At 45.8% G+C, this 25,060-nt stretch overlaps 1 protein-coding gene across 1 annotated transcript in view; it reads left to right on the forward strand.

Annotated features, from left to right (window-relative positions):
• The first annotated feature begins 249 nt into the window (after positions 1-249).
• Positions 250-25,060, forward strand: part of PRELP (proline and arginine rich end leucine rich repeat protein) — a 129,724-nt gene continuing 104,913 nt past the window's right edge. Inside the window, exon 1 of the mRNA XM_086948847.1 lies at positions 250-402. The gene's annotated coding sequence lies outside the window, so the exon portion shown is untranslated. The remainder of the gene's footprint in view (positions 403-25,060) is intronic.

Here is a 25,060-nt window from a genome sequence, read left to right on the forward strand (position 1 = left end):
AGGAAGAAAGCTTTACTAATCGAGTACAATGTTGCTTGTTAATCTCTGTATGCTTCGTTCCTGCACGGCCCTCTCTCCCGCCGAGCCCTGCAGAAGGGAATGTTATTAGAGTTCCGGCTGAGCAGCAGCCCCTGCGTGGATCACATCTTGAGAACTTTGGCTGGCAGATAAAGCGCTCATTGTCCTGCCAGCAGGTCCCTCTCCTCTCTCCCTTTCCCCGTCTCTCCCTCGCGCTCCCTTTCTCCGCCTCCCCTCTTCCCTCCCTCCCTCCATCCCAGATGGGATCTCAGGAGACAGCGCAGGCAGTGAGCTCAGCACACTGGCAGTGCAGAGACTGAGAGCTGAGCTGGACTCAGGAGGAGAGGGAGAGAGACAGCGCCCTGGGAAGAGAGTGCACCTCAGGTAAGAGACCTCATCTGGACATTACTAACCTTCGAGCAAAGGTCCAGGGCGCACGAGGTGCGAGACAGCGCCCTGACAATAGTATGCATGCAGGTGAGAGACTAGACTAAAGACAGCATCCTGCCGAAAGAGAGTTTAGCTGGTGTGTGGGAGAGAGAACCCTCCGCTAAGAGACCACAATGTGGGTGAAAGACAGCAACACGTGGAAAGAGCAGGTGAGAGAGAGCATTCGAAGGCCAGAGCGCCCCGGATAAAACACAGCACCCTGGAGATAGAGCTAATCCAGAAGAGAGACCGCAGCCTTAGAGCAAGGAAGGCGAGGGAGAGCACCCTGAGGATAGAGCTATTCCAGAAGAGAGACCGCACCCTTAGAGTAGACAGCAAGGAAAGCGAGAGACGGCACCCTGAGGATAGAGCTATTACAGAATAGAGACAGCAGCCTTAGGGTAGAGAGCAAGATAGGTCAGACTAGGGAACCTGAGGAAAGAGCATATCCTGGTAACAGTCCGTACCCTGAAGGTAGGTGCCCCAGATATGAGAGACAGGACTCTGAGGAGAGAGCACTACCAGGTAAGAGAAAGCACCCTGAGGGTATGGTGTATCGTAGGCGTGAGACAGCCCCTGTTAATAGAAAGTTCTTAGTAGTTGAAAGCACCCGGGGGGTCGCACTCCCAGGTAAGACACAGCACCCCAAAAACAGAGCGCTCCATGATAAGAGACAGCACCTTGGGACGGAACGCACCTATGCGTCAGACAGCTCCCGGAGAGATTCCAGGAGTGCTTGGTGAATACACGGCTCCAAGGTAAGAGACTGCACCCGGTGGGTAGAGTGTTTCCAAAAGCCCCGGTAGGCAGAGCGCTTCTTTGTGGGATAACGTCGGGTAGATAGAGAGCTTCAAGGAAAGAGACAGCACCCGCTCGATGCAGAGCTCTGATTAAGAGACAGCACCCTGTCGATAAAGAGCTCTGATTAAGAGACAACGCCCCGTCGATGCAGAGCTCTGATTAAGAGACAGTACCCTGTCGATAGAGAGCTCTGATTAAGAGACAACGCCCGGTCTACAGAGTTCCAAAGGAATGGACAGCACCCGGTGGATAAAGAGTGTCCCAGAAGCACCGTGCGGCTAGTTTTAAGGTAGGAGATACAGCCAGGAGGAGGCACCACTGCCAGGCAAGGGACAGCACCTGGCCGATAGAGTGCTCCCAGGTAAGTGACTGTACCTCGGTGGATGGAGAGCGCTAAGGTAAGGCGCTGCACCGTCAGAGCGCGGTCAGGCGGCAGGTGCAGCCCCGGGTAAGGAGCTCACACGTGATGGGGGAGGTGCAGGAGGTGAAGGCGCCGCGGTCCGTGGGTATGAACACGAGGCGCTCTAGTAAATATTGGGAAGACTAGCGCTTCTGCATGAGATGGTTTCAGCGAGAGAGTGAAACATTGGACCCTTCTGTGCAGCAAGTGCCCATCACCCTTTTGCACTACTCTGATTTCATCTTTATTACATTGTTTTCGTTGCGTTTTCTTCTCCATTCTATTTTCTAATTTGACCTCTCCTCGCTTAGCGTGTGCTCATCTCTTGTTCTTCCTCTGGGTTTTCACTGCCTGCCCCCGCTCGGTTTCTTCCGTGTATCACATATGCTGCAAGCGGTGACGTGACTGCGCTGTGATCACACACCTGCCTCGGCCACGACGTCAGCTACTCACCCATTCTCTCCCTTCACTTACTGTTCGCACCCTCCCAAACCTAATGGTTTTAGCTTTGCTAAACAGATGTTTTGGACGTTCAGAAAGCTGACCTAGAAATGCATTCCGCCCGTTGTTTACTATTGGCTTTGTGGTTTGTAAACCACATTTTCTGGCCTTCTGTTTGCTGGCATTATTTGCTTTAGGCTGTCAAACTTGAGTTTATCCCTCCCCTTGCCCAAACCTTGTTTACTGAACTTTTTCACAAACTCGCTTTCTGTAAACAGGCCTTTAAATCTTGTTCTTATCTTGACACATTTTCTGAGTGTATTCAAAAACAGAGGTCAAATGTCAAGCTCTCTCTACAGAGGGAGCTTGGTGTTTACTTGTCTTTCCCTGACTTCAATGTGAGAACATTTATGTGACAATCTGCTGAGTATCCATGAAGAGGAGAGGGTTCAGGTTTTTTTTTCTTGCACACATACAAAAAATTAATTGTGTTGATGCTTCAGATTATATCAGAAATAGTACAAATGAAGATTTTTTTTAAATTCTGTATTGTGGTGGAAACAAATACTTGAATGGGATCAAAACACATCAATGCCCTAGGTGATGACATTTGCACGCATTATCACTTGCGTGCAGTAAAACCATATTTCAGTCCAAATGTAATGGTCATTTCAATTGAAAATGTGTTGTCTGTAATGTCAGAGTGGAATCACACCATGCATACTCCACTCTATCCCACTCCACTCTGTTCTATTTCCTTCCAATCTGTGCCACACCACTCCATTCTACGACACAACACTCTACCTACGACAGGTCATTCCACTCTACGCCCCTCCACTTTAAGGCACTCTACGACACGCCACTCAATTCCAAGTCACTCCATTCTACGTCACTCCATGACACAACACCCCACTCCACTCTATGCCCCTCCACTCCACAGCAATGTACCCCAATGTTCCCCAATCCACCCAACTCCATGGTCCCCAATCCACTCCAAAGAATTCTACCTACCCCACTCCATTCTACTTCACTCCATTTCACTCCACTCTACCCCTGTCCAATTTACCCCACTCCAGTTAACCCCTTTTCACTCCAAACTCCACTACAATCTATCCAACTCCTCTCCACTCTAACCTACCCAACTCCCCTCAAATCTACCCCAATCCACCCCACTTAATGTACCCCATCCACTCCACAGGAGTCTACCCCACTCCATTCCACTCTAATTTACACCACTCACCTCAAATCTACCCCACTCCAGCACAATCTACCCCACTCCAATCTACCACAATCTGCTCCCTTCAAAACTACCACAATCTACCCACTCCTCTCTAATCTACCACACTCCAATCTGTCCAATCTACTTCACTTCACTCCACTCCACTCCACTCCACTCCACTCCACTCCACTCTAATCTTTTCCACTCCACTTTACCACACTCCACTCAAAAATCTACTCTACTCCATTTCACTCCAATCTATCATCCCTCCACTCAAATCTACCCTATTACACTCCAATCTTCCCCACCCCACCCACCCCAATTTACCCTATTCCAATCTACCCCTCCACAATCTACCCGTACCAATCTATCTCACTCCTACTGACCCCACTCCACTCGATTCTACTGCACTGCAAGCAACTCTCCTCTAATCATTCCTCTTCAATGAACCCCACTCAAATCTTCCTCATTCCATTCCAATTTACCCTACTCTAATCCACCTAATCTACCTCACTCCACTCCCCCAATCTACCCCACTACCCTGTACTCCAATCTATCTCACTCCACTCTAATCTTAACTCCACTCCAAACTATCTAACTCCACTCCATCCTACTCCACACCAACCCACCCCAATCCACTCTACACCTATCAAATCCACTCCAATCTGCCCAATCTACCCTACTCCGCTCTACCCCAATCTATCACATGTTATTCCGCTCTATCCAATTTACTCCACTCCACTTTACTCCAGTGTATCACATGATACCCAAATCTACCCCACTCCGGCACAAGCTAATCCACTCCACTCCACCTCAATCCATCCCACTCCAATCTCTCCTACCATACTCACCCCAAAACCACCCCACTCAAATCTACACCATCCAATCAGCCCCATTCCAATATGCCCCACTATAATCTACTCCATTCCAATCTACTCCACTCCAATCTACCCCACCCTATCCTAATCTACCCTACTCTAGTCTACCCCACTCTTGTCTACCCCACTCCATCCCAATCTACCCCACACCAATCTATCAAATCCACTCCAATTTACCCCAATCCACCCCACTCCAATGTACTCCAATCCACCCCACTCTGTTCTACTCCACTCCAATCCACTCCAATCTACCCCTGTCCAATGTACCCCACTTCATTCCAATTCACCCCACTCCACTTCAAACTCCACTGCAATCTATCCAACTCCTCTCCACTCTAGTCTACTCAACTCCACTCAAATCTACTCCACCCCACCACAATCTACCCCACTCCAACCCACCACAATCTACCATACTCCACTCCAATCTAGCACACTCCAATCCACCCAATCTACCCCCACTCCACTCTAATCTACTCAACTCCACTATGCCACAATCCACTCCACTCTGTCCAAATCTACCCCAGTCCAATTCACTCCAATCTACCCCGCTCCACTCAAATCAACCCATTCCACTCCAGTCTAACCCATTTCACCCCAACCTACCCCGCCCCAATCCTCCCCACCCCACTCTACACCACCCTGCTGCCACCGCTATTTACACAACTCCAATATACACCTCACCAATCTACCCCATCGCAATCTATCCCACTCCAGTTGACCCCACTCCACTTCAATCTTACACACTCCAACCTACTCCACTCCGATCATCCCTCTTCAATGTACTCCACTCAAATCTACCTCACTCCATCCTAATTTCGCCTATTCTAATCCACACAATCTACCTCACTCCACTCCTCCCTAATCTACCCCACTTCACTGTACTCCAATCAATTTCACCCCACTCCAATCTCAACTCCACTCCAAACTATCTAGCGCCACTCCACCCCACTCCAATCTACCCCACTCCACTCTACCCCTATCTACCCAACTCCAATCCACTCCATTCCGCTTTATCAAATCTACCCCACTTTGCTTCACTCCAGTTTATCACATGCCACCCAAATCTACTCGACTCCAGCCCAATATAACCCACTTCACACCAATCCACTCCACTCCATCTCACTCCAATCTATCCTACCACACTCCACCCCAAACCACCCTATTCCAATCTATCCCCTCCTATCAGTCGCACTCCAATCTACCTCACGCTAATCTACCCCAATCAACGCTACTCCAATCTACCCCACCCTATCCTAATCTACCCCACTCCAGTCTACCCCACCCTTCAATTCTTCCCACATCTCAGCTCTTCCCTCTCTCTCTACCACCTCTTTATCTCATATTCGGCCTTACATCATCGTATTGCTTTATGCCAGTCCTCACCTTTAGTGTCTTCTTTTGCTTTCTCTGTATCTCCTTCTGATCTCCTCACATCTTGCTTTTCTTGTTCTTGATCTCTCTTTACGTGCCCTCTATCCCTCTTTGTTCTCCTCCTCCCTTCCCCTAATATCTCTTGTCTCTTTTACTGTCCTTCTTTTCCCCTCTACTTTAGATTTAGATCATGGGTACTCGCTACATTTTCCCAGGGGCCAAAAAGTCAAGTCTGTGATGAGACCAATGGTCACATTGATGCCAATGGTATTCGGGGAGATTGGCGGTAAGGTAGGTGTAGGGTAAGGGAAGCATATAAATCTAGTGACTGAACTGAGCAATGTGAAACCAGAAAACCTGAGATTTGTCCCGGCTTCCCCACTTTACCAAATTGTGTGATCCTAGGAAATTGTTTTATATCACTTTCTATCCTTTTTCTTCATTATCTCATATAAGAGGACCTCGAAATACATGACTTCAGGATTTGCGCTGTACAAAACCTTCTCCTATGTTTAATTTATTACACTATAATGTTGTTAATGTATAATAGCAACCCGGACACAAAAAGTGTGCACATAACAACTGGCTTGCCTCTTTAGTTCACTATTGGCATTGTTGCCAGGGTGGGGGGGAAGAATGACATTCTCCAAATAACATACAGAGAATCATGATTTCATTAAAGACAACGGAGGCTAACATTATGCAATAATCCTCTTATTGCTGCCCACATGTAGCCCTTTAAAGAACTTGTTACATCATAAAATTAGCATTCCATAAGAACATAAAACATTATATAAAGTCGTGGTAACTAGGCATCGTCGTCTTAGAGATGCAATGAAAATATGGAATCTGTTTATTTGACGGCCTCCTCCCTAATTGCATTCGATAAGGCAGAGATTTTCGCAGAGATGAAGTGTATGGAAAGAATGGAAAGAAATCAGGTAACAAAAGTGGATGCATCCGACCAATCTGCTGCCTTTAAAATATCACGTAGGGAAACTCCACCCCAAAATACTTTACTGGCCATTGCACCACGGGATGAGCGTGCGCCAAACTTGGCTAATTTTATTCCTGCTTCTTGCTTGACTGTTCTTACCCATCTCGAAATTGTAGCTGAAGAGACTGCCTATAGGGTGTTACAAAGGATATTAGTAATTGATTTTCACCATTTGGTCTAACATCAATCATTTTTTGTTCATACACTTTCAAGCAGCTTACTACACAGTATTGGGTAAACAGTAAAGTAAGGATAAAAACATTTTCAGACATAGTTTTGGTCCTTTTCGATGTTTCAAAAAGTACTCCATCTGGTGGATAGTATCTGTTACAGATCTCTAACGCCTTAACATCTGATATTCTTCTAAAGTATATTAGACAAAGTAATGTTGCGAACTTAATTGATAGTTATTTTCTGGAAAGATGAAGGTTATCAGGACGAGAGACAAATAGGTCTAAAATAAGGTTACCTTCCATAGTGAGTCATATCTGGCCTTGCGAGGACGTGTAAGTCTTATTCCCTTCATTACTCTGCGTATCAAAGGTACCAATAGAATAATCATTTATTAGTGAGTGGCCTGCTGAAATCCCTGATCTCTAACAGTTAACTGTTCTATAACATAAACCCGATTTAAATAAATCTGCTACGTAGTTTGCTACATCCACTACCGGGGCGTCCACGAGATCCAGATCCTGTTCCAGGCACCAACGACACCATTTCCTCCATACATCTGTGTATCTTCTCCTTGTCCCTGGTGCCCAGGATTCATCCAGTAGGTTGTTAGCCTCTCCTGAAAGGCCAGAATATCTGCTTGATCCCCTGAAATCCTCCAAGCAAGAAGGTTTTTGTTTCCTTCTAGAAGAAGAGGAAGTACCTCCCTCTCTTGTCCCTGGGGAAGGTCTAAACTCCCTGGGATAAAACGTGGGCTCTACATTGTCAATTCCATCACTCCTGGAAACCATATTTGAGTATTCTAAAATGGTGTAATTAAGATGCTGCTGCATCGCTCTGTCTGAACTTTCAGTAAAACCCTCTGAATCACTACGAGGGGCGGGAACGCATAGCAGTTCTCTTTATCCCAAGATTGGAGCAGAGCGTCTACTGCTGTGGCTTGGGGTTCTGGTCTACAACTGTAATACAGATCTATTTTGCAGGTAAAACGTCAGAAAGACTGCCTGGTCGGATCACTGCCTGATTAGTTTTAGGGTGCCCAGCACTTTGGACCGACTGCCAGAATCTCCTGAGTAGGGCTGAAAATAAGTTTAGAGTACTGCACAGGATTTCACCATTAGCCCTGGAGGACGCTCTTGAATCTTCTGTCCCCTCGTTATCAGGTAACCCTGATGGGGACCCACTACAACTGGAATCCTGGTTAAGGCAGAACGTACATGAATTAGCCCCTCTGATGATATGCACTTCCAAAAAGACCAGGCCCTCTGTCCCCTGGTACAATGATCTTCTGAGAACTAGCAAAAGTGTATGTAAACGCTTGGAAAGGAAGTGGCGGAAAAACTATAATCTTAGAGATAAATTGGAATATAGGGCGGCATTGAAATCTTACTATACTAATTTCAAGTGTGCCAAGCAGAGCTATCTGGAAAATAAATTTAAACTAATTCCAACAAAAAGGTAAAGGAAATTATTAATATTGTAAAAATTTTCACAGCCCCTAAGGCTGCCATTAAGGAGCTCCCGCATTCTGCAGACTGGTTAAAACTCTGGCAATGTTCTTCCATGAGAAGATCCTGACTATTCAGAACGCTTTTTCAGGGGGCCTCAAGATGACCACACACATTTGCGAGTTCCTGCTAGGGAGTGTTCCATCAGAGAAACCCCGCTTTATTACAGATACCTTTTCTGCAGCCTGAGATATCTCTAGATATTTTGAAGGGTATCAAGTCTGGCTCGCCCGCAAACTCGTGTCCAGTGAAATTGCTGGCCTCTGTGGCCTCGGTCATAAACCCAGTGGTCAATAAGGGTCTGAATTCTTCTCTCTCAGTGGGCCATATTCTTTCCATTTGGAAGCATGCTCAATTCTTACCCTCCTGAAGAAACCATCCGCTATCCCGAATGTGTTTGCTAATTACAGGCCCATATCTCTTCTACGTCTCTCTCGAAGGTGTTGGAGAAATATGTGAATAGAGTAATTTCTGACTATGCAGAGAATAATAATCTTCTGCATATCACTCAATCTGGCTTCAGGGCTAATTTTAGCACTGAAACGGCTCTGTTGGAGTTGACTGAACACATCAAAGAAAAGCTTGATCAAGGAGGCAGAGCAATCCTTATTTTATTGGACCTGTCGGAGGCCTTCGATACAGTCACACATGACAGGCTCCTGAATATGTTTAGAGACCTTGGAATAGACGCATCTCCGCTGGAATGGCTGTCTTCCTTCCTTGAGAACCGAAGCCAGGAAATTTGGACTCCTCCTTTTGCTTCCTCCATTCGCAGTTTAACCCTTTCGATGCTGATGACGAGCTCAGCTCGTCATCACCCACGGGTGTCGTGTGCTGATGACGAGCTCAGCTCGTCATGGTGCCACTAAAATGGCATTTTCCAGCACAGGGGGGGGGGGGAAACGCCCATCAGCCATGTGGTTAAAGTGGGGGGTCCCTCAGGGATTGGTTTTGAGCCCCACTCTTTTAAATCTATATATGTCGCCCCTTGCATCACTTCCACAAGGTTGTGGGGCTAAAATAATATCATATGTGGATGATGCTCAGCTGATTTTCACCTGTAATAAGGGAGCTGAGTTTGATGGTGATAAGATCAGATCGTGCCTCACTATGGTGTTCAACTGGCTCAGCAGGAACCAACTGAAATTGAAAATCAGAGAAATCAGAAATCATCTTTTTTGGCACTCCATCCGCGGAACAATGGAGACACTGGTGGCCTGAGGAGATGTCTCCATCTCTCTCAGCTCAAACCACGGTTTAAAATCTGGGCATCTATATTGACAGTTTTCTCTTGATGAGATCTCAAGTCCATTCTGTAGTGGGCTTCTTCTTTGGCCTTCTACGTACGTTGAGGAAATTTCTTCCAGTTCTCTCATTGGACACCAGGAAAACCATGGCCCAGGCAGTGGTTACTTCCAGACTTGACTATGCCAATATTTTGTACTTAGGCCTTCCTGAATACCTCCTACAGTGCCTTCAGTTCTGGCCGGACTGGTTCCTATGCTCAAGCCCAGGACTCGCATGTCCCAGCACCTGAAGGCATTGCACTGGCTCCCTATGAGTAAAAGGATCAAATTCAAGTTCCTGGTTCTGTTCTTCAAAGCCCTTCATGGAAGGGGCACTGAATATTTCAGAATAAGAGTTAGCCACTACTTGCCGGCCAGAACTCTGAAGTCATCCTCCATGGGCCTGGCCTGCGTCTCCAGAATACACCTAGTCCGGTCAGGGGGAAGATCCTTCAGGCTCCTGGGAGCTCAAGTTTGGAACAGACTCCTGGCTACTCTCAGATCTATGGCTGACCAGGCGGTTTTTAAGATACTTCTTAAAACGTGTTTTTTCCATGGCTAGGGTTGGCTGTTTGGTGTGTTAGATGGAGACTATTAGTGCTGGGAAACTCTTGCTGAGAAGCCATGCGCTCTACAAATGTGCATCATTCATTAATTCATTCAACAGGTCCACCTGCAGAGAGCCCACAGGTCCTGAACCTTCTTGAACACCATTGGATTCAGTTTCCAATCGCTTGAATCTCTTAGAAACCCCGAGTTCTAATCTGCTCTTGTGTTTTAATGGCCAGGGATGAAATCTGCCTTCAGTACCATTTTTTGATTCCAACAGAAATACCAAATCTTTTTGGCAAGGTCTGCAAATATCTTTGACCTTGCACCTCCTAAGCGGATGATATACGAGACAGCTGTAACATTGTCTAGTTTGATAAGAACAACACTGTTTTTCGGTAGGGATTGGAAGCTCATTAAAGCATTCAAACTTGCTATAATTTCTAAGCAATTTATATGGAGTGGGAGTTCCTCTTGGGACCATTTCCCCCATGTTTCTATTCCTCCCAATTTTACACTCCAATCCAGTTTGCTTGCACTGGACTCCACAGTGTGATCCGGCTGTTCCCAAATATTGCTTTTCCAATCCAGCTGTCTAAATTGTTCTGACACCATAGGAGGTCCTCTTGAGCTTCCAGTGATTGGAGAACTCTGTCTGAGTACCATAGGCCCTTCTTCAACCCGAAGATTTCAGTCTCTGTAAGGATCTGTCATGAAGTGGCCCTGGGGAAATTGCTTGAATGGAAGAGGACAGAAATCCAACTACTCTTGCTAGTTTGCGTAAGCTCAGTACATTTTTTGATAATACTTAAGCCCTCTCCTTCTTTATTTTGGACAATTTCTTTAGTGGAAGATGTAGCTGGGCCATAATGGTGTCTACCTGGAACCCTAGCAATTCTAGATTTTGTTTTGGGGTTATTACAGATTTCTCTATGTTGATAATAAATCCTAATCCTTCCAAAAGATCCACTGACCATTTTGTGTGTCTTACTGGCACATGCATCAACGTAGTCTATTGCGATTCCTTAATTGCGATTATTAAGGAATCACAATTAAGGAATCGCAAAAGCCTATGCATGTAGGAATCACAAAAAAATAGCAATTCCTACACATTCCTTAATTGCGACTCACAAATTGAGAGTCGCAATTATGGTATGCCGTCCCATCCCTTACTATTGGCCTCCAGGCCCATAGGAATGAATTGGAGATTGCATGAGCGGATACTCGCAAATTGCTCATGCAATTTCAAGGGTGCAAGGGTGTCAAAACAACACCCTGTTGCACCCCTGAAATTGATCTGTGCACATATGTTGCACACACATGCCCTAAGGGCATGTGTGTGCGCAACATGAATCTTTGAAAAATGCACAAAAGTGAATTTTTCAAAGTTTTTGCAAATTACCATGAAGTTCAACTTCATGGTAATTTGCACTCCCTATTAGCGAAATCGCATTTTTTTTTACTTTAATGCATTGCATTTAAGGAATCTCAATTTGGGATACCCTTAATGCAATCGCAATTTAGAGATTCCTTAAATGGCGATTTTTGCATTTGGGATGATGCATCCCAAATGCAAAAATACCGATCGCAAAGGGGCAGATTCTGAGAATCTGCCCGTTTGCGACTGGTTTTTGCTTTGATGCATGTGGGCCTTAGTAATTCTTCTTGACTCTGAATCATCAGTAGTACATTGTCTAGATAGATTACTAGCCATACTCCTCTTCTCCTCAGAGAGACGACCACTGGCCTCAGAATCTTGGTGAAATTCCAAAGTGCTGTTGAGAGGCCGAAGGGGAGACAACAAAATTGGTAAGTTATTATTTTCCAAATAAACCTTAGGTATTTTTTAGAGTTTCTGTCCATAATGATTGTGAAATAAGCGTCTTCGAGATCCAGTTTCACAAGCTACTCTTTCTCTTGTAGGACGTCTCTTACAATGTGGATACCTTCCATTTTGAAATGTCTGTATATTAGAAAAATATATATATAGTTCTCTCAAATGTATTACAGGGCACTATCTATTGTCTTTTTTCTTTACCAGGAAGATCGTGCTCACAAATCCTTGTCCTGTGTTTGTCACTCTGCATATAGCCCTTTTTAGTAGCATTTGATTCACTTCTGTATCTACGAGATGATTGTTCCTGGTCTAGGTTAAGTTCTCTGGTTTGGTGTATCTGGTAAGGTGTCATATTGAAATCTATTTGGAATTCCTTTATGGTATCTAGTACCCAACAGTCATTTATTATTAATGACCTATGTTGGTTGAAAAGGTGTATCCTTCTCTCTACCTTTGGATGGGAAGAACCAATGGGGTGTAACACTCTTACCTTGTTATCCTGGGCCTGGGAATCTGCCTCTACCACCACCTCATGTGCGGGTGCTGAGACCTCTTTACGGAAAGAAGGAGTTGTTGTTTCTGCGAATTATCTCCCGTAACCATGTTGAATTTGTTTGTAGTATGGGGGCCTAAATTGTCCGCCGCTGACAGCCAGTTCCAGCAGTCAACCCTTCCAAAAATGATACCCCCAAACATGCGTCTCATATGTTTGATTGGGCTTTACTAAAGGCTGAGAAGGTTGAAATGTATTTTGATAATGTTTTCCCCGATGAGTAAGGAATTTGGGTCACCCTGAATATCTTCATTTGCAAGGTCTCCCAATTTGGTGTTTATTCTCATTAGTATAGCTCTTCATCTTTTAGAGGTTAGCCCTGTGTTGGCAGTACCAAGAAGGCATAGGCATGCTGTCTCCATCCCGCAGTAATTCTACATCAACAGGAGTGCCCCTAAGGAAGACTTCTTCCACTGAGTCTAGGATTCTAGCCATTGGTCCTAGAGTACCTAGTAGTTTAACTTGGCACTGTTTGAGGCAGCGCACAAGCCCTTTTCTAAGGTCTCTTCCTGTTTTAAAATAGGAAAGTCAGTTGTTCGGGGTTTAGGTTTGGTGTCATCCTCAAATTAATCTCTAAAAAGGGTCCAGGGCAATCTGCCCTCAAAAGATTTCGTGTAACCTTTTCAAGGGGTTTCCGAATCCAGAATGTAATACATTTTGGTATGTGGTCAAAGGGTATCCAATCAGATCCCCCTAGGGTGTGTGATGCAGGTGGGTTTAAACATCTCCTCTCCCGCTGGGTCTTTGATCGTTTTAGAATTGCTGTGTTGATCTAAATGTTCATCAAGGAGGTCATTATCAAGGGTTTCAAGAGGATCAAACCTATACTCGTCTGCCTCATCATCAATATTTACTAAGAATAAGTATTCGTCATCATTGTCAGTTGGTAAACTGAGGTCTTTGTGCCATGAAGGTCTCTTGGTCTTCTTGTGCCACAAGGGACACCTGTACTTGTTGCGCCAATATGGTCGCTCTTTCTCATTATGCCACTAGGGGCACCCAGTTCATCTGTAGTGCACAGGCTACCTAGGGATAGTTCCCAGTCATTTGTGGCGCCCAGGCTACCATGAGGTTCAAGGTGTTTGGTCTTTATTAAGGCCTTACCTCCTTTCTTTTGTAAAGGGTTTTCCTCCTCAGAGAGGTCAACTGAGTCTTCCTCAGTAACATTATCTCTTTGTCTTTTGTTAAAAGCTGCCTCCACTGCCTCTTTTCATGAGAACTTGAGTTGTTTCTCAAAGAAACGCCTTATCATATTTTCAGTAAGGGTTAGATCTTCATTATCTTGTATTTCATTCTCTGACATCTTTGATGTCAGATCCCTTTCTCAATTCTTTAAAAAATCTTATATTTAATTCTATCCCCTTTTATTTAATATATAATCTTTTCTTTTTTTTTGGTTAGGCAGTATCTAGCAATATGTCTTACCCGTCTTTTAGCCCGTTCGGAGGTTGCCATTAAGCTTCGCGTTGTGCATGGTCATAGCAATGCATAGCGTGAGCAACATTTTTTTGTCTCGTCTTTGTTTTCTCTATTATGCTTCCCCCACGCGTCCCGGGGATGGGGGAACTGGTGCGCTCGTCCCAGACGAGATCAACCTGGGCAGGCTCAGCCCTCGTGTTTAGCGAGGAAGTGCGAAAGCGGGTTGACGCCAGCCACACTTGAAAGGTGGAGTGGTCCGTCTCCCGGGCTTCTATATCTCAAGTCTCAAGTCTACCCCCAGTGGTGTGCCTTGTAAGTTTTGGCAGAACAGCCGTCTCTGCACGTCCGCAGGAGTAAACAGTTGCCTATGTGGTGTTTCTGATTGATCGGCTGACATGCAGCGTTCAGAGGTTTCGCACTGGGGGTTTCGGAAGCCTGTGTGTCATTTTGTACATTAGTGTAATGAAAGAAAAAACTTGAAATTCCCTGGGGAACCCGATCATAAATTGGAAGGATATTTGGAAAGAATCAAAGTGTTACCTTTCTTGTACGTGAAGTATTGCTACGCGTATGCTTAATTTATGGTGTAACATGTTCTTTAAAGGGCTGCATGTGGGCAGCAATAAAAGGATTATGGCATAATGTTAGCCTCCAGTCTTCAAATGAAAATAGGGGCAGATTTATGTTAACTGGCGCATCCCCAGGGATGCGCCAGTTAACGTGCGCCACAGCTCCGCCACCCATGGTGCGCCGCATTTATAATGCGCCGCACCATGGTGCAAAAACGGCACAGATGTGTGACGCATCTGTGCCGGAAATGTGGCGCATTGCTGGAGTTGCGTCGCAAGCGCGACGCAGCTCCAGCAAGGCTCGGGGGTACACCATCTGCACAATGCTGCGTCAAGACCTACGCCTGCTTCAAGCAGGCGCAGGGTTTTGACGCAGCATTGCCCTGAAAGTGACTGAGTGAAATCTCATAGATTTCACTCAGCCACTTTCAGGAGGCGCTCCTGCGCAGGAACGCCTCCTTATGGCGCAGTGCTTTACAAACGTGACGCATCTCCTAGATGCGTCACGTTGTAAATAGGGCGCATTGTTTGCGCCGCAGTTGCGTCAAATAAAGTGACGCAATTGCGGCACAAAGAGGCGCAACGGCCTCATAAATCTGCCCCTTAATATTTATAAATTCATGTTTAAAAACGATCACTTTCAAATTAATACTTCTCAATGCACTGATATAATCTGATGTACTAAGGTGAAAAGGTTCTACATGTTAATTAAATAAATGTTTTGACGTTCGAAGTAACTGTCATATTTTTACACTTTTGCTGCAAGATGTCTTTGAAAATAAAGTCTTCCAAAAGTTACGTGGCGAAGAACTCCCTGCTTACTTCCCTTCTTCAACACCAATTAAACTTTAAAAAAGGCTTGCTTGTTTATTTAACATATTGTTGTTAGTGCTGTGTCTAGTAAACAGCAGACCAGTGCTTCTGTTGACCAGCGGGGCGCATGTATGGGTCAGGAGGACTGCATGGGGCCCCTGGGCCGTGCTTTGAGAATCATTGATTTAGATGCTTCTCGTCTTTATCTTCTCTCCCTCTCTCTTATTCACTCTTCTCTCTCCTTGTTACTCTTCTCCCTCTCACTCCTTGTGTTCACATGCTCCATCCTTCTGTTGCTCCTATGTGGGCTTTCGTTTACCTTCTCTTCTGCAATCAAAAAAATTTATCTTTCCTCTCATTTTCTTATTTCTTTTCTGCCCCTTTTTTTCTCATTTCCCATCTTCTCTCACCTCTTCCCAAAAGCTTCATTTGTAAAAGAATCAATGCTGGTGCCCAAATCTCTGCTCGGAAGCCTGCAGCCAGTGTTATTAAATGTTGGTGCACCAAATTCCAAGGCTGCGTAGTGCTGGATTCACCTCATGCCTCTATAATCCACCACTAGACACTCCCTGCCTCTCTTCGTCACTCTTGCAAGTCATTTTTTTCCTTCCTTCTTTCTCTCTTTGTGACTTTTTTTCCATCTTTCTCTTTGTGTGTTTTTCCCTCTCTTGCTCTCGCTGAATGTCTGATGAGTTAAAATGAGTGCGGTGGGCATCACTGGCAAGCATCGGCTCAAGTTAAGCACTGGACTTTACCCCCTACTTCTCCCTGTGTTTCCCTCTTCCATAATTTCCTCTTGCCGTTTCTCCTGAAGCTTTCTCTCCCGTTCTCTCTACTCCTTTCTGTCCCCTTCTCACTTTCTTCCTCCTCTTCTACTGCCCCCTTTCTCTTCTGTCTTTTCCCTGCCTTCATCTCCTCCCCGTCTGTCTCAATCCCTCCTCCTTTTCTCCTCAGTATCTAGCCGCCGTTCTCTTCTCCCATCTTCCTCCTCATTGCCTGTCTTTATTCCCCATCAGTGCTTAATTTGAGCTGGTGCTTTACGGTGCTCAGCACGGGCACCTAATCCTCAGCATCAGGGCTTATAGCACCAGTTAAGGACACACTCATTTGGAAGGCATGCGATTTTCCCCATTACACACAGGATGTTGAGTCACGCCGAGACTCGAAACCCAGTTCCCCAGCTCCGAAATCGGCAGCTCTGGCCATTAGGCCAAGTCTACTCCAGCATAATACGTGCTAGAGCTCTAGTCAGGAGGCAATTTGCACCAGCACAATTATCTTCTTAGCGCTTCCTCCTGAGGAGAGTCCCGGCACTTTTTATTTTACAAATTAACCACTGTTCCCCACCTGTCTCTTGTCTCCCTCCTGATATATCAATGGTAGTCACTCAGCAAAGCTCTTATTGGATGTTTTCCTTACTCATTGCTTTCCTCCCTCATTCATTCCCCACCATCTCCTGCTCCCTTTAACCTCTGTCTGCTTCTAATTTGAAAGGGTGTATCACCCTCCCTTTCTCTTTACTTCCTTATATTCTCCCTTTTCACGTTTTTCTCTTTCTACGACTACAAACCAAAAACACATTCAGGCACAACACAAGTACACACACACCACACATGAGCAATAATCACACAGACAGACACGTACACACGCAAACACACACGTCCGAAAGGCCAATATCAATATTTCTATATTAAAACATGTTTAAAGCACCTTCTTAACCCCTTCGATGCTGGTGACAAAGCCAGCTCGTCATGGGCGTTACCTGCGCATGACGAGCTGGCTTTGTCACGTAACGCAGGTTTTTTCAAATTTCAGCGTGCAGCGGGAAATCCAGCTAGCGCGCATGCGGTTAAAAGTACATCAAATCCCATTAAAACTTTATGTGAGCAGGTAACCACAGTGCACTCGGCTCGCTAGCAGGGGGCGTTTGTCTGGTTCAGTCAGAGAATGCCAAAACTACAGACTAAAGTGGGCCTGATGGTGTGGGCTACATTGGTGCATACATGCGCAAACATGCACACACCTGCATGCAGCCAGATTTTTCCTCCTTTGTGTTAGGGTGACCACATAGCATGGAGACAAATTCTGGGCAGTGGCTATAAAAATCCAGGAAAAGGATCAAAATTCAGGACAAGCGTCAGGCTCAATGGGTCAATTTTACAGACACATCCAATGACGTCACACGATAATATAAAAGTATGTTAATAGGCGGCCAGCACACGTACAAGTAAAACGTGTGTGTGTTTCGGTTTGTATAATAAATAGCATGATTAAACAAAACTAGAAAACATACACAGCGAGCAGACATTGACAGCCAACATCAGGGACAGCTTCATGCACATTACTCAAAGGGTATACGTACTAGTAGAGGAAAAGTGTGGCCAGCACATTAGCCACTCTGGCATTTCCCACGTAGACTGCAGGCAATAGAAGTGCTTCCAGGGATGTGCAGGCTGCCAAATAAAGCCCTGAAAGCTACTATATGCACTCCTGCAGGTCTGCGTTACGGACACTTTATTTTGTCGTTACTCGACCTTAGGGTTTTGGAGCGCTTTATATGAGAACCAGCTATGTTACACAAGGACACCTTCATTTCTTGGTAGGCATGATGAGATTAAGTGAATTGCCCAGAATCACAGGATGCTAAGCCAAAGCCGAGGCTCGAACCTGGTTCCCCCGCTCTAATATCAGCAGCTCTAGCCAGAAGGCCACAACCTCTCTCAGTTGCACATGAAGCAGATTTCACTTACAAATAAAGTTCAGTCATCGGTCTAAGTGGTCTTACCGCTGCACTTACGTCGGGGCTCCTGGGAGGAGCACAAGACCAACGTCAGAGCCTTCTGGCTGCTCGTTAACCCTGGGCAGAGTTCATGGAGTTGCACTACGTGGAACTCCGCGAACTGCAAAAAAACTCCACTGCACTACGCGGTGCTCCGCAAGCGGCGGAGTGCGATAGAAAAATGCTGTTCGCAGTTATTGCACAGTGCTGGATGCTTGTCCGCAATGTGCAATCATCACTTACGGCACCATGCACAGCGCAAGCGGTCCCTGCTTTCCTTTTCTGCCACTCGGGTAGATTTTTACTCGAGCGGCAGCTTTCTCAACGCAAACAGGCTGTTTCTCAACACGAGCGGTCGCGAGCATACGTGACCACTCGCAATGGGAAACCTGACTACCCGGCGATGAGAAATCCCGCCAGGAGGTTGATTTTCCACGCTCGTACTCGCCGGTTGCCGATCGCAAACGAGGAAACATCTTGCCGGGAGGTTGATTTTCTTCGCCTGTGGTCGCCAACTAGATGTTGACGAACACGAGCGAGGTAAAAAACTCCGCTCTGCTATGCTGGGCGGAGCTTTTCCAAACTCTGCGAGCTCCGTGTAATGTGGAGTGCGGAAAACTCTGCAAACTCCGTGAGCGGAGAGGAGTTCAATGCCTAGGGTTACTTCTCGTGCCAGAACACAACCCATCCCTTGGCAGGATAGGGTGGGCGTTGCCCGTCCTGGGTCCTTGTTGCAGAGGATCATGCGTGAGGTGGCACAAGGTTGAAATCCGCCAATGGATGTATTGCATTGGTGCACTCTTTGCGCCTCATTATGCTTGGGCTCCTTGGTGGGGTAGAAGAGAGGCAGCAGCATGGGAGAAATGCTGTGGGATGAAACAGCCTGGGAGAAATGGTGCCGCATGAAAGCAATGACTGGTATAATGAGTACATCAATTAACTTTCGATTGTTTCCCTCCTTTCTTTCCTTCAACTGACCCTTTCCTTCCCCTCCACCCTCTGCTCTGCAAGCCTCCTCTCTCTGAGCAGTACCTCCTCTAGGTCGCCTGCCTGTCTGCCTCAATCTCTATTCTTGCATTCCTGCAACTGGCTCACACCTCATTTCATAATTCACTTTTCGTTCTTTGAAGACATATCCCTGCACCTAAGGGGGAATATTACCAAGGTGGGGGATATGAGATTATCGCCGCTTTAGCGGCCTTTTATCGCCCTATTAGAAAGCTGTCGCTAACTGCTGTTAGGCGATAGCGAGCGGTTTGGGGCCCGCTTGGCATGTCAGCGAAATTTATCACTAATGACATGCAAAGTGGGCATACCCAACCTGTTAGCGACTGAAAGCAGTCGCTAACATCGCAATCGCCTATTATCAACGCTGGCGTAGCGATGGAAATATTTGCGCTGAGCGCAAATATCTCTAAAACCTAACTCCTGCTCAGACCAGATCTTAGCCTGTATATTCAATGGGAGGTGGATATTCAGGCTAAGTCCCTATTAGCGATAATGCCTGAATATCGCTGGATTTCCAGCGATATTCACGCATTTCGCCGCCATCGCCGGGAATTTTATCGCTTTACAGATAAACGTTGCTAATAGCATGGTAATCTCTGCGATAAAATACGGCGATAAAAAAAATGTTGCTAAGCTTATTTAGCGATAAATATCGCTAGTTGTTGATAATATGCCCCAAAGTTCCCTACTCCTTTCAGCCATGTACAGAGTGAGTTCCTCGGCTTTTACCAGCAGAAGCCCAGCCTTATGCCCGCCCCTACAGAAGTAGCCACCCTACTCCCCACCCTGCAGCTTTAGCCTCCATCAGGTTGGCAGGGCGCAGTGAATTACATCAAAAACATCTTTATTCACATAAAATCTGAAACTTGCAGCAGGGAGGACGGGGCAAACGGATGAACAAAAGAGACAGAAATGGGACATTAAAAGAAGAGCCATAAAGTAGAGAAAGAGGTGTTAGAGATGAAGAAGTAGGGATTAAGAGAGAGACAAGTGGGGAGAAAGACAGATAACAAGTGACTGAAAGAAGGAGAAAGGGGAGGCAGCTGGTGCACCGGGAGAGCTGAAGGAAAGACTGACTGAGGCAGAAAGTGTGAGCCACAGGTGTGGACTGAGGAGAGCAGGGGTCAAAGTGGGTAGGATCGGCCAGGACGATGCTCCTACACTTTTTTCATTCTAGAAAAACAGCACCCTTTCTTTCTTTGAAAAGAGAAGCATCCCTGAGCGGTAAAGCAGACCTTGAGTTGAGGAAAGGGAATGAGTAAGTCACCTGTAAGTTTACATTGGTCTTGTCGACCTTGGCACTGAAGGGGCTACCTTTGTGCAAACGTGGACATTGTGCAATAACTGTGGGGCATATTTACAATAACAGGCGCAGCCCTGCAAATCAGCAGGGATGCGCCAGTTATTGTGCGCCACAGCTCCGCCATCATGGATGCGCTGCATTTACAATGCGGCGCACCATGGGGCAAAAACAGCATAGATGCTTCACGCATCTGTGCTGTAAAAGTGGCGCATTGCTGGAGTTGCGACGCAAGCACGACGCAGCTCCAGCTATGCTCTGGGGGCCCTATCTAGTTAATGCTGCGTCAATTCTTACGCCTGCTCCAGGCAGGCGCAGGGTTTTGGCGCAGCATGGGCCTAAAAGTGACTGAGTGAAATCTTGTAGATTTCACTCAGCTACTTTTAGGAACGCCCCCCCCCCCCGTGCAGGAACGCCTACATGTGGCGCAGGGCTTTACAACGTGACGCATCTCCCAAATGTGTCACGTTGTAAGTACCCCGCACCATGCCGCAGGATTTGCGCTGCCGCTGCATCACAAAAGTGATGCAACGGCGGCGTAAATGAGGCACAAGGGGCTTGTAAATCTGCCCCAGAATGCCTCTACTCAAAGTGAGGTAAGCCAATGGTTTAAGAGGGTTGGCCCTGGTCCTCATGCTGTATGCTGAGGTAGGTGGAACAAACACGTGAAGAGCTCAACCACAGACCAATGCATGAAGAGAACGGGCCAAAAGCCCCATAATAAAGGGTACCTGTTTGTGCTTTTGTCCACAGAGATGTTCCATTTTAACACATATAACTGCAACACTATGAATAACGAGAGAGACCAGGGCTGATAATAAGGCCCACAGGATCTCAACTCTAGTCTGAATGGCTACCAGACTTCTACAGTGATGCGACCACCCATTTAGGTCCAAGGACAAATCCGAAGCTGCCAGCAGGTCTCATGTTCATGGCTTTGTACTGAAATGACCATCAAGGTGAGGCCGCCCTCTTTAAATAATGCAAGGACTTTGAGTGCTACGAGCTAGAGGCCCAGCCTGGCCCAGATGCACTTCACTTACAGAAGCAGCCAAGACTCATACCAGAGGAAGGAAAGGTCTGACACAGCTTGTGGACACCTGGCGAGTTTCACACACCATGCAATCCTGACAGCATTACTACTCATAGCACTCACTGCTCGTTTAGACAGGAGACCTGAGACCCATCCTGGGCCCTCCCTAGACAACCAGGCTGGGATCACCCACCCTCTGTGAGAGACTTGAACCAACTGGAGGACACCACGCAGCATCACACTGCACAGATATACAACACTTGTTTAGTTGCACTACCTCGCCCTGTGCAGATATACAATACTGGTTCAATTACACTGGCTCATGCTGTGCAGATATACAATACTATTTCTGCTACATTGCCTCGCACTGTAGAGTTGTTTTACTAGATCATACTGCACAGACATACAATACTAGTTCAGTTACAATGCCTCGCGCTGTGTAGACACAAAATAATAGTTATGTTACACTGTCTCGCTCTTTGCAGATATACAATACAAGTTTAGTTACATTGCCTCGCGCTGTGCAGATACACAATACTAGTTCTGTTGCACTGTCTCGCACTGTACAGGTGTGTTACTAGATCAGTTAAACTGCATCACACTGCACGGACATTCAATACAAGTTCAGTTACACTGCCTCGCACTGTGCAGATATACAATACTAGTTCATTTACACCACCTCGCACTGTACAGACATACAATACTAGTTCAGTTACACTGCCTTGTCCTGTGTAGGTATACAATACTAGTTCAGTTACACTGCCTCGCCCTGTGTAAATATACAATACTAGTTCAGTTACACCGTCTCGCACTGTACAGATATACAATACTAGTTGTTACACTGCCTCGCCCTGTGTAGATATACAATACTAGTTCATTTACACCACCTCGCACTGTACAGACATACAATACTAGTTCAGTTACACTGCCTTGTCCTGTGTAGGTATACAATACTAGTTCAGTTACACTGCCTCGCCCTGTGTAAATATACAATACTAGTTCAGTTACACCGTCTCGCACTGTACAGATATACAATACTAGTTGTTACACTGCCTCGCCCTGTGTAGATATACAATACAAGTTCAGTTACACCGCCTCACACTGTACAGACATACAATACTAGTTCAGTTACACTGCCTCGCAGGGACAGACATACAATACTAGTTCAGTTACACTGCCTTGCCCTGTGTAGATATACAATACTAGTTCAGTTACACCGCCTCGCACTGTACAGATATACAATACTAGTTCAGTTACACTGCCTCACACTGTGGAGGTATACAATATAGTTCAGTTACACTGCCTCAAACTGTGCATATATACAATACTAGTTCAGTTACACTGCCTGACACTGTGCAGATATAGATTACTAGTTCAGTTACACTGCCTCACACTGTGGATATATACAATATAGTTCAGTTACACTGCCTCAAACTGTGCAGATATACAATACTAGTTCAGTTACACTGCCTGACACTGTGCAGATATACAATACTAGTTCAGTTACACTGCCTGACACTGTGCAGATATAGATTACTAGTTCAATTACACTGCCTCACACTGTGCAGATATACAATACTAGTTCAGTTACACTTCCTTGCCCTTTGCAGATATACAATACTAGTTCAGTTACACTGCCCCGCACTGTACAGACATACAATACTAGTTCAGTTACACTGCCTGACACTGTGCAGATATAGATTACCAGTTCAGTTACACTGCCTCACACTGTGCAGATATACAGTATAGTTCAGTTACACTGCCTCGCACTGTACAGATATACAATACTAGTTCAGTTCCACTGCCTCACACTGTACAGGTGTCATACTAGTTTAGTTACCCTACATTGCACTGCACAGATATACAGTACTAGTTTAGTTACACTGCATCAAACTTCACACTGCATATATTCTAGTTCAATTACACTGCATTACACTACACAGGTATACAATACTACTTCAGTAATGCTGAGAAAATAAAAGCTACTTGTCACTGCGCAGACATACAATACCATTCAAGAAACATTGAATCACGCTGAAGATATGTAATACTGATGTAGTTACACTCCACAGACACAGAATACTAATTCAAGTGCATCGTACAGCATCTACTCACTACTGCATCACACTGCACACATATACAGCTTTCGCTCACATCACTTCATATTCTGATGCACATATCTACAGACTACTTCAATCACACTGCCTCACAATGCACAGATGGAGGGTACTTCTTTACTTGCAATGTATAGCATTGCGTGGATCTAAATTCTACTCTTCTAATGCACTGCATCGCAAGGATCACATGATTACACGTCTCACTGCACGGATGTACAGTATGCTTCATTTATGCTGCATCACCCACACAAATCCACAATCTGCTTCATTTATACTGCACTGATGTAGCCTTTGGGAGTTAGAGCCTTCGCAGGCACCTGCCCTGTATGGTGTCTGGAGTCCTTGAACCCAGAGACGTAACACAGGGCCCGAAGCCTCCGCGGTGCAGGGGGCCCCAAGCTCAAGGGGGCACTGCACCCTGGTCGGAGGGCTCCTGATTGAGCCTGGAAGGGGCCCCTCCACGTACCGTGCAGGGAGGTCCCCTCAATTTTCGTTACGCCAGAGCTTGAACAGGAGCAGGGCCCGCTGACACATGCAGTGGTTCTTAAGCTTTTGAATTCTGTGGACCCCCATTTAATCATTACTGGAATCTGGGGAACCCCAATGAATAATTGTTGAAATCCAGGGACCCCCCAACTGAGATGAATGTTAGCAGGGTACTCTAGCCTAAGCAATTTTGATGATCTGAACCTCAAAACAATACCGAATAATGCAGAAACAAGCATCCAGCAAACAAATACTCAAATTATTAAATAGTTTGTGTTAATTCCCCCAACAAAAGCACCATTTTAAATGGAATGGTGAAGGACCAACTTCATTTCACCTCGTCACTTCCTCTTTCTATGTGTGCTGCATTTTGCAGGACATATAGGAAGAGGAATATGCCTTTAAGGATTGTGGTTTGTGCAGTAAGGAATACCTTCCTGTACAAAAACAATCCTGCCCATAACACAAGCACCCTTGTGCTGGGGCACAATGGAGGCAGCACAGAGTGCATCAGTTCAAGGAGCCAGCAGATATGCCTCATATCTTTGTAAATAGGAATCATTTCTGTTCTCCCCCTTTCACGGAACGCTGTGCCGCAAGTTCCCTTGCTGTGTTGCGTAAAAAAGTAGTAAATCTTCCCCTTAAGTTTTAGCCTCCAGTTTCAAGTTCACTTGTACAGAATGTTTATAGCTTTTCACCTTTACATGTTGCTTCTTTATTTATTCATACTTTATTAATCCGTTAATATTCATTTTTTAAGAAGCCATAGACCACCAGAGTAGGCGTCTCGGTCCCTACGGGGTCTTCAGACCACAGGCTAAGAATCACTGTTCCAGAGTGATAGGCACAAAAGACACTGGTGTGTACACTACTAGGCACTGCATCACTGAGTCTAAAATGGTTTCAGTGCACACTTCATTGCTGCTTCACCCTTGAGGATGGGGCTCTGGTCCAGTGTCGTAATGCAAAATAAAGCTCCTCTCATGCACAGTGTAAGAGGGGTCCTGGAGTCTCCCATATCTTCCTGCCCTGAGCCTACTGGATCTTTCATCAGCATTCGATACTGTTTCACACAGCA

This window comes from Lissotriton vulgaris, unplaced genomic scaffold, assembly GCF_964263255.1.
Source record: "Lissotriton vulgaris unplaced genomic scaffold, aLisVul1.2 SCAFFOLD_2431, whole genome shotgun sequence".
In the NCBI taxonomy this organism is placed as follows: Eukaryota; Metazoa; Chordata; class Amphibia; order Caudata; family Salamandridae; genus Lissotriton; species Lissotriton vulgaris.